This window comes from Cornus florida, unplaced genomic scaffold, assembly GCF_030987335.1.
Source record: "Cornus florida cultivar Cherokee Brave unplaced genomic scaffold, ASM3098733v1 CherokeeBrave_3.0.0_Hap2_Chr09, whole genome shotgun sequence".
Lineage (NCBI taxonomy): Eukaryota > Viridiplantae > Streptophyta > Magnoliopsida > Cornales > Cornaceae > Cornus > Cornus florida.
In genome coordinates this window covers 49304742-49315418 of record NW_026775579.1, presented here as the reverse complement: position 1 = coordinate 49315418, position 10677 = coordinate 49304742, and the positions used below count along the sequence as shown (strand labels likewise).

Here is a 10677-nt window from a genome sequence, read left to right as displayed (position 1 = left end):
AAATTTCAGCAACTTCAATCGATCTCAAGAAAAGTTCGATCGATCCAATTTTCATCGATTTTAACACTTCAAGATAGATCCAGGCCATGATGTCATTTTCAAAGATCCCAAAAGTTCGATCGATCAAACTTCATTCTCTAATCGATCGAACTTTCTTGTCATTATCCACATGATTGATCTTATCTAGCTGTACCACCCTACCAACCACTTTTGTCCTTTTCCCAAAAATATCTTCAAAATATCTCAGATTTGTTTTTATCTAAAAAGGCGCCGCCATTGAGGATCGATCCATCTTCAATTCGATAGATCTCAGCCATGTTTGAATGATCTCACCACAAGTTTGATTGATCGAACTTCCCAAATCCTGAGAAAATCCAAATTCCAGCTCATTAAAAATTGTCTCATATCCAATCATTAGAGGATTATTGGTGTACGAGCCCAGCTCATTTTGGGTGATGTTTGACCTACCTATATAAGGAATATGAGCCACTTTTTGAGGGAGACTTTTATACTTTTATACTTAGAGAGGAAGCAAAGGAGATGAGGAGGCTAGAGACACCATTGGAGGTTTTTCATCAAACAAGGAGCAGATCTCTTCCATAGAGCTTGCCCTTGAGGGTTGGAAGACATCATCCATGAGTGGCTAGACATCCTCTTGGGGCTAGAGTTAGCCCTAAGCATGTTTTTTACTTCTTGATTTATGTATTTTTGAGGGGATTTGTATTGTGATACATGTTTTAACACTTTTATATATATATATATCTTGTTTATTCAATGATTTGTATGGTTTAATGCTTCAAATTAATCATTTCATTCTATCCATTTATCTATGTATGCTAGAATAGATGTTCATGTGTTTGTCTCTATTTCTTGTGTTGTTGATGCATGTTTATGTGTATTAATGCTATAGATCTACAGATTGTCAAGACATAATGCTTAATGGAATGTTCTTGTGGTTTATTTGATGGTTCATACTCATTTCTTGATGGATTGTACCTCTCCCTTAGTTTAATTAGTTTAATTTCATGTCATTAGCTTAATTGTAGTGTAGTTATAGTTTAGATGTTAAATGGGAGGATAATCCATGCTTGTTGTTGATGTTCCATACTTATATAAGCAAGTAACATATACCTTTAACCTTGTGATGTGTTTGGATTGTGAGCTTAAAAAAAGGATTAATGGCTTAATTTGATATGTTGTGGTATCCACCGTGTTGTTTAGACAATATATGCTTAATTTGTCTTCCATGCTTGTTGGAACAACCACACACACACACATTGTTACAATACAAGTTTTTCCTCTCATTAATCATTCATTAAGGGTGTAGAAAAGTTATGCTTAGTGGCGATCTCTAAACTCCAAAATCATTCTCTCTCTTTTAATCTCTTTATTACATTATTGTTTACTTTAGTTTAAATTGCATTTTAGTGTAATTCAACCACCAACCACTATTTTGATCACTCGACCTACTAACCCTAATTTTGATTCCACAACCTAGTACGACCCTCAATCCCTTGGGACGATCCCTACTTGCCCTAGTTATATTTTTAGTGAAAGGTAGTAGTGACAAATTTCTAAATGTAAAACTTGGCCACATTCATCATAGCTCTACACCGCTATCTCTTTTAGCGGTGTGTACAAACTGTTGGGTTTCAGAGTGACGACCCGGAGCATACCAAGTTTTTAGCGTCGTTGCCTGAGATTGATTGATTGGTAACGTCGTATTTGCGGAATCAATTAGGAATTAGTACTCTTTTGATCGTGTCTTTACTTTGTTTTCAATTTTTGTTACTTATTGTGTTTGTTCTTATTTGACTAGGTGCATTGAGTAAGAAGGTGAACAAATGAGCATTCAAGCAAAGAAGCTAAGCAAGCAAGGAAAAAGGCTAAAATTATATTAAAAAAATTGCTAAGCTAAAAGCTAAAAAATTTGGAGTTGAAGTGCTAAAGGACCTTTGTGAGCTTTTTCTTACTCAATCTCTAATAAATCGTCGGCCCGCGTGGAGGCTTGTATTTCAATTCTTAGATAAATCGTAAGCCCACGTGGAGCTAATTTACTTTTCTTGCACATTATTGATAGAATGGGAGTATGGGAACATTGTATGTGGATGAAGTTTGTTGATTGTTGACTTGTTGTGAAAGTGAAGTGTTTGTCATTATTGCTTGTTGTGTTGCATTGTGCATGCATGGTCGTAGATCATTGAGACCCACTCTTGTCCCTTTAAATTTTTATCTTGAATCCATTGTTCAAAACCCTAGGGGAAGAGGTAGTTCTAGTCAATCCATTTCATCAATGGAAGGACACAATGAGGACCATGTGGAGGACCTTGGTCACATAGACCAACAAGGTATCCTCCACCCCAATATGCATCATGATAACATGCAAATACCATTAGGTATGCCGAGGCCATTTGTTCATCCACCACAACAACAAGGCCAAGTTCCATTGGGAATGCCTAGGCTAATCTATGCTCCACCACCTCCCATCATTCAAGGCAATCAAGGTGCCTATGTTACACCTCCAATTGTTAATCCTCTCCTTTCTTTAAGAGATCACAATGTGCCTAATGAATATAATGCACCCACATGCATTCAATTGCCACCATTTAGAGCACACCACTATGAGATCAAACCACAAACCATTCAAATGCTTCCTAACTATCATGGACTTCTAAGTGAAGAACCTTACAAGCATTTGGATGAATTTCTTGAAGTATGTTCCACCGTGAAATACACGGACATACCGGAAGAGGTCTTAAGGCTTAAACTTTTTTCATTCACCCTTAAAGACAAGGCAAAATATTGGTTTAACAATCTTAGACCTTTTTTAATAACTTCTTGGGCAGAAATGCAACAAGAGTTCTTGAAGAAGTACTATTCGGTTTCTAAGAACAATGCCATGAGAACTTCAATTAGGGAATTTTCACATGGGGATGGGGAAACATTTCATGAGGCATGGGAACGCTTTAATGAATTACTTAGGAAGTGTCCACATCCTGACATACCTAAACGGCAATTAGTTTAATATTTCTTTGAGAGCTTATCGGATAATTACAAGGGCATGGTTGATGCTTCCATGGGTGGCTCTTACATTGATAGGCACAAGGATGATGTGTGGAGTCTTTATGAGAGCATAAGTGAAAATTCTTTGCATCGTACTTTATCTTCAAAGAATGGTAGAAATTCTAGTGGTAGGAAGAGTGTTGGCTTACATCAAGTCGACCACTCCAATAAAATTGCCTCCGAGATGAAATCATTATCTGAAAGGTTTGATCAATTCTTGATCAACCAAAACTTTGCAAATCAAGTATCTTCCTTCCCTAACCATTCTCATTATGCATCTAATGAGACATGTATGACTTGTTCAAGTGTTTTACATTTTACTTCCAATTGTCCCCATGGACATGTGCAAAGTGAGCATCATGAACAAGTAAATGCAACATTTGTGAATCAAGGGAACAATCCTTATGGCAATCACTACAATCATAGTTGGAGGAATCACCCGAATTTCTCTTGGAAAAGCCAAGGGGAGGGCTCAAACCCTTCCCAAGGTAGTTTTCAAGGAAAGTATGTTCCACCTCCAATGTAATACCAAGGTTCCCAAGGTTTTAGATCATCATACCAATCACAAGGAAACCAATTTTCAAATTCTCATTTTCCGAATCAATCATATTCCTAAGGAAATGCTAGGAGTCCCGCTTTTGAAGAGAAAGTTTTGACCGCTCTAGGCATTATAGAGGCTAACACTCAATTGCTTCATTCTTATTCTCAATCCATTGCTAAGCTAGAGACCCAAGTAGGGAAAATAGCTAACACATTAAATGCTAGAGAGAAAGGGAAAATGCCTCTGAATGCCCCACAAAAGCAACAATATGTTGTGGAGACTTATTCCTCATCGGAAGGTCACACAATAGAGCATGTCAATGCGGTGACTACCTTGAGTAGTGGGAAGATTGTGGACAACCAAGTGGGTATGTCCAATGAAGAGAGTGAACCGGTGTGGTCGTCGTCCTACCATAAGCTTAAGAGTGTGCAATTTAGGCGAGGGCCAAGTTTTACATTTATAAAAGCCACTACTACCTTCACTAAGAATATAGTTAGGGTGAGTAGGGATCGTCCCAAGGGATTGGAGTCGTACTAGTTTGTGGAATCGCAATTAGGGTTAGTAGGTCGAGTAATCAAATAAATAGTTGGTTGGTTGATTAAACTAGAGAGAAAATTAAACTAAATAATTGAATGCAATAAGGAGTAAGTAAGAGAAAGAGAAATCTTGGGGTTTAGAGGTCACCACCAAATAATGCTTTTCTACACCTCTAACTAGTAACTAATGAGGGTAATGTGTGTTGCAATATTGTGTGTGTGTATGTGTGTTTGGTTGATTCAATTAGAAAGGGTGACCAATTAAGCATACATTGTCTAATCAACATGTAAAAAACACAATATATCTTGCAATTAAGTATATATTGTCTAAATAGCATGTGAAAAGCACAACATATCTAGCAAGTCATTAATCCTTTCATTAAGCTCACAAGCCAAATGCACCACAAGGTTAGAGACATATACTACTTGCATTCAAAAGTATGGAACATCAAACAACTAGCATGGATTGTCCTCTCACCTAACAACTATGCTACCACTACACTACAATTAAGCTAATAACATGAAATTAAGCTAATTAAGCTAAGAGTGAGGCACAATCCATCAAGAAATGAGCATGGACCATCTAGAAAATCACAAGAGCATTCTTTTAAGCACAATGTTTTGACAATCTCTAGATCTATAGCATTAATATACATACACATGCATCAATAACACAAGAAGTAGAGACAAACACATGAACATCTATTCTAGCATACATAGACATATGGATAGAATGAAATGATCAATTGGAAGCATTAAACCACATAAATCATTAAATAAACAAGATCTATATATATATAAGTGCCAAAACATGTATTACAACACTAATCCCTCAATAATACACAAGATTAAGATGTAGAAAGCGTGCTTGGGGCTAACTCTAGCCCCAAGAGGATGTCTAGCCACTCATGGTGATGTTGCTCCAACCCTCAAGGGCTAACTCCATGGTTGAGATTTGCTCCTTGGATGATGAAGAGTCTCCAATGGTGTCTCTAGCCTCCTCTTCTTTTCTTTTTCACTAAGAATAGTTTCTAAAGTTGTATATATCAAATGCTAAATCCCTAAAATTGTATGTCTCAAAAAGTGTATCTTTTTCCTTTTATAGGTAGGTCAAGTGACACACAAAATGAGCTGAGGTCGTGCAAAGAATATTCTCTAATGATTGGACAGAGGATGGATTGAATAAGCTGGTTTTTTTTTTAACTTTTTCGCACTGGAGGAAGTTCGATCGATCGAACCTTGGACTTGGATCGATCGAACTTAGCTGAGATCTATCAAACTAAGGCTGGATCGATCCAACTGGTTGAGCTTTTTAGGAAAAGACAAATCCAAGATATTTTGGGAGATATTTTTGGGAAAAGGACAAAAGTGGTTGGTAGGGTGGTACATGGTGGATAAGATCAATCATTTAAATAAGGACAAAGTGTTAGATCGATCGAACTTTGGACTTTATGCTTTGGGTTAAGGTTCGGATCGGATCGATCGAACATTGAAGTTGGATCGATCGAACTTTGATGCTTCCCATCTTTGGCTTCATTTGCTTCTTTCTTTCTCCACTTTGCTCATTTCTTTGTTTAATCCCAGAATTGCTTCAATTAAGCTCTTATTTGGCTGAGTTAGCTTATTTTCAGGATAAGTGCCTGAAAATGGAAATAATACGAAATCAATCTAAAACGGTAAAGTAAGATAGATAAAGGTACTATAATGCTTAAGCTTAAGGATTTTAAATACGCACTTTTCAGCGCTCATCACACCCCCAAACTTAAATATTGCTAGTCCTTAGCAATGAACTAGAAAGTAAAGGAATAAAATGAACAACTATACAAGTATGAATCTAGAAAACAATAAATGGATAACGCCAATTTCGTAGGGAACACGATTGCACTTAGCATATGTAACAAGTCTTTTAAACCCCTAGGTTACCCCTAGTAGACGAGTGAAGTCTCGTGAGGGTTTCCAGAAATGATACCCACAAACATTAAGCTCATTCTTTCAAAAAAGGTACCAATATTACAAACAAGCATTGGGAGAAAACTACCTCAAGTATGCAATTTTTCAAACATTTCTAAGCAATCTCCCAAAATCTCAACATCAAGCAAGCAAGTATGGTCCTCCACACATCAAGAAAATGATCATACAAATCAAAACAACTCTAGAATCCTTTTGAGTGGACCGGCATCAAATATGTTGCTATCTTAGTCAACTAGAGAAATGATCATATCCTTACGCTCAAACTAGCACACAAATCTAGTACCGATCATCAAGACAAAAAGTGAACTTTTTATTAAAGCTTTATTATTTTAGATGCGCTTATTCTTTTCACTCGATATTTATATTTTTTATAGGATTAAATATGGAAGTATGGTACAATGTGTTGATCTATTAAGCTTTCTAGTGATTCATGAGGTCAAGCGTTAGGTCAATGACTCCCAAACCAGACGGCTTTAGGGCATTAGACATTCAAATACCCCTACGGACTTACAAGATCAAATCAACTAGGCTACAAATCAAGACAACAACCATCTAATCATTTTCCACTTTTCACCTTTTGGGAGAAATCCTCACTTTTTTATTTGCTTTTGCAACTTTTTCTTTTTCTTTTTTTCAATTCAATTATTAACCTAGAGTTTGGGCCCTCCACCTTTTGGCACGAGAAGTTCAATGCTTGATGAGGCTAGAATCCCAGCTACTTAGTGAAAAGGGGTTGTTATCCATCTTTATCAAGAATGAAAACTTTCAATGCACTACTAGCTCAATTGGGATATAACCAATTCAATAATCAACAAAGCATGTACCCTACAAATGAATACTAGTGTGCGCCTGTGCTAGTGTAGAATCCTAGAATGAATTTCAAAACAATCACAAAATCAAAATGATGTGGACCACAAGTGCAAGCAAGATATCAATTTTTCGAAAAATTTACTCCTAAATGGCTTCCATAAGGCATACAAGGAGTATTGGACTCTCAAGTCAAGCAATTTTTAAATTTAAAGCAATATAGTCCTCAAAAGATCAAAATCGTAGCTAGATATGGACCAATCATAGAAATATCCCTCAAATACACAAGTAATGCTCAAAATCTTGAAATTTAAATCTAACACTGCAAAGCACCATTCCCCCTAAACGTAAATGGCACAATGTCTTCAATGATCGGGACTGAAGTATCTAAAGTGGGTGGCATGGCCCCCCCAAACTTGGGATGAACTATGGTCCTGAAAATTAGCACTTGGATAAACTCATTAGATAACAAAATGGGATAAGTAGTGCACAGTGGATATGCAAGTATAAATGGGACAAACAGATAAAGAGATGAGAGAGGTATAAGGGTGGTCCTGAAATCGGGTAGCACTCTCTCACTGAAGTCACTATGATGCATCTGATGGTTAAAAGGACAGATATATTAATAAAAGCGTACGACATCCATCATAGATAAAAACAACAATAAAGTGCAATACATCCAGTGTCAAAGCCGACAAACCCGGCTGTAAAAATAATAGTATCACAAGTGTAGTAAACACACAACATAGATAGAGAGCATAAAAAGATAAAGAGACTGGGAGTCTCAGGCAGAGGGAACTCCGCGGATCTCCCTGGCTAAGTCATCAATGGTAGTCAAGATCTTCGTACGGAGGCGAGCAATGTCAACTCTAATGGTAGCCAACATATTCAGACAAAGGGTAGCAATGTTAGCTCTAAGGGCAACTAGCATATCCTCCAAACTCTGAAGTTGCTCCTCTAAGCGACAAATCTGATCATGAGCCTCAGGTGTGGCTGAAGTAGAATAACTGTCATTTTTAGTCATGGTCTACAAAAAGGAAATCTTGCAATGGGAGTTAACACTAGAATAAATAATTGAAAGCACAATAGAAACATGTATGTCAAATAAGATAGACGAAACATATATGACATGAATCTATGTAAGTGATAGGATGTGAAGCATGCTAAGCAATGTAAGTATGAAATGCATCCAATGTGGAATATCACAGGCATTGGGCATAAATATGATATCATGAAGTGAATATAAGATGAATGAAGTGTGTATGTGAGATCGATCACAAAGGTTGGATCGATCGAAAGTAAGTGAGATCGATCTCACAACTTCGATCGATCTGAGACACAAGTTTGATCGAACGAACTGTGTTCTGTGAAAAATGAGAAGTCACAGATCTGTGACTGTAGAAGCACGGGACCCACATGAACATGTTCGATGGGCCCATCAACACAATAAACATCAATCCCAATCACCTAGAATGGCTCACACTCCCAAAAATCAAAGTAACTTATTACAATGGACACGACATAAAGACGAATATAGACATATATACATGAAAAGCTTAAAACTTCATCTATGGCCAATAATCATCATAAGTATTGGAACGGATCAACACTTAAAGCACACTCTTAATAAATCGAGGTGTAAAATCAATAATGGGGTCTCAGATCTTATCTTGAATCAAAGAGAGGAGAGAGAGGAAATGTGAAGAGGAAGAAGATCCGAGAAGAGGGAGAGATCGACACCTGGTTCACTCCGGAGATCTCGCCGGAGATGGAGGAAATGGGTGAGGTTACAACGGTGTCGGAACTAGGGTTTGGAAATGAGGGAGAATGCGATCTTATCCTCGGTTCTGTTTAAAAACTGTCCCTCAATAGTTCGATCAATCGAACTAGAATCACAAATCGATCAAACTTTGAATGATCTCTTCACAAAGTATTTTTGGAATTTTTTTTTTTTTGAATAAACCAATAAAATAAAACAAAATCTTTTTGTATTTTTGAAATATTTTTGAGAAATAAAATGAGAATAAAATTAAAAAAAAAAAAAAATCAAAACAAAGTCAAACAATGAAATGGAGAACTGAGATCGATCTGAACAAAATATTCGATCGATCAGACAGAGGGCAAAAATATGCAGGTTTTTGGCTCAAAAATTTAGCAAATGTTAGAACTTGAAGATCGATCGAACATCGGAGTTGGATTGATCGAAGAAGTTCAGATCGATCTTGGAATGTTTTCGATCGATGAGACAGAGAACTGAAATATGCAGGTTGATGTAGGCTCAAATTTTTTCTAAATGTTGAATCATGGGATCGATTGAACTTTGAAATTGGATTGATCGAATGTCTCCTGATCGATCTGAGAATAAGTTCGAACGATGGGACAGAGAGGTGATTTGGATGCAGGTGGATGTAGGTAGAAATTTTTTAAGTGTTGGATGCAAGTGGAAGTTCGATCGATCGAACTTATGCAAAATGCTCAATCATAACACAAAATTTTATGCAATCCTAATCACAGTTCCTATCAATGCATATGAACCAAAAACAAGTATCTAGACTTCGTAAGAAATGAAATTTAAGATAGAAATGAGGGAGGAATAGGGTTTTGACACCCTACGAATGCTTTTGCTAATCTTTAACCTCTCTAGTAAGACATTGGGCTCTTTTAGTCTGGATCAAAGATCTTGTAATGCATCCCCTCCTTGTTGGGGTGATAGATGCTTTGAACTCCACCCAACAAATGGCTCTTTAAAGAACTTGTTGGATTAAGTTCAAACGAAACTTTTGGTCCCTTATCAATGCAATCTTCTATGTGTTCATACACCGGGTCAACTAGATGTGCAACTTCTAAATGTATTTGAAAGACTTGACCCTCTATGTAAGGTTTCAACCTTTGTCCATTAACTTTAAAAATGTTTCCCTTCTTCAAATTTTTGATTTCAACCGCCCCATGAGGTGCAACAGAGATGATTTCATAAAGACCCTCCCATTTGGTTCTCAATTTCTCAGGAAAGAGTTTCAGTCTAGAGTTGAAAAGCTAGGCTTTTTGACCGGGTTCCAAAGACTTTTTCACAATATGCTTATCATAAAAGGCTTTGGTTCTTTCTTTGTAGAGTTTGACATTATCATAAGCATGTGTCTCAATTCTTCTAACTCACTCAATTGAAGTAGCCTATTCTCACCAGCTTTATCAAGGTCAAAATTTAGCTTTTTAACTGCCCATAAGGCTTTATGCTCTAGCTCAACCTGAAGATGGCAAGGCTTTCCATATACAAGCCTATAAGGAGACATGCCAATAGGAGTCTTGTATGCCGTTCGATAAGCCCACAAAGCATCATTTAGCTTCCTTGACCAATCCTTCCGGGTGGTGTTAACCGTTTTCTCAAAAATATGCTTAATTTCCCGGTTAGACACTTCAACTTGCCCACTTGTTTGAGGATGGTAGGGGGTGGCTACCTTATGAGTGATAGAGTACTTAAGAAATAAGTGCCTCAAGAATTGATTGCAAAAATATTTTCCTCCATCACTTATTATAGCCTTTGGCATACCAAAATGAGCAAAGATATTGGATTTAATGAATTGAATGACCACAGAGTGGTCATTTGTTTTGGTAGCACATGCTTCCACCTACTTGGAAACATAATCAACGGCAAAAAGAATGTATTGAAAATCATAGGACATAAGAAATGGACCCATAAAATCAATGCCCCATATATCAAAGATCTCAACAACAAGTATATTGGTCAGGGGCATCATATCTCTT

The 10677-nt window shown here is 37.0% G+C and overlaps 1 pseudogene; it reads right to left on the bottom strand.

The window, feature by feature from the left end:
• Positions 1-2904: 2904 nt before the first annotated feature.
• LOC132275645 (small nucleolar RNA R71) lies at positions 2905-3003 on the bottom strand (annotated as a pseudogene).
• Positions 3004-10677: the final 7674 nt, after the last annotated feature.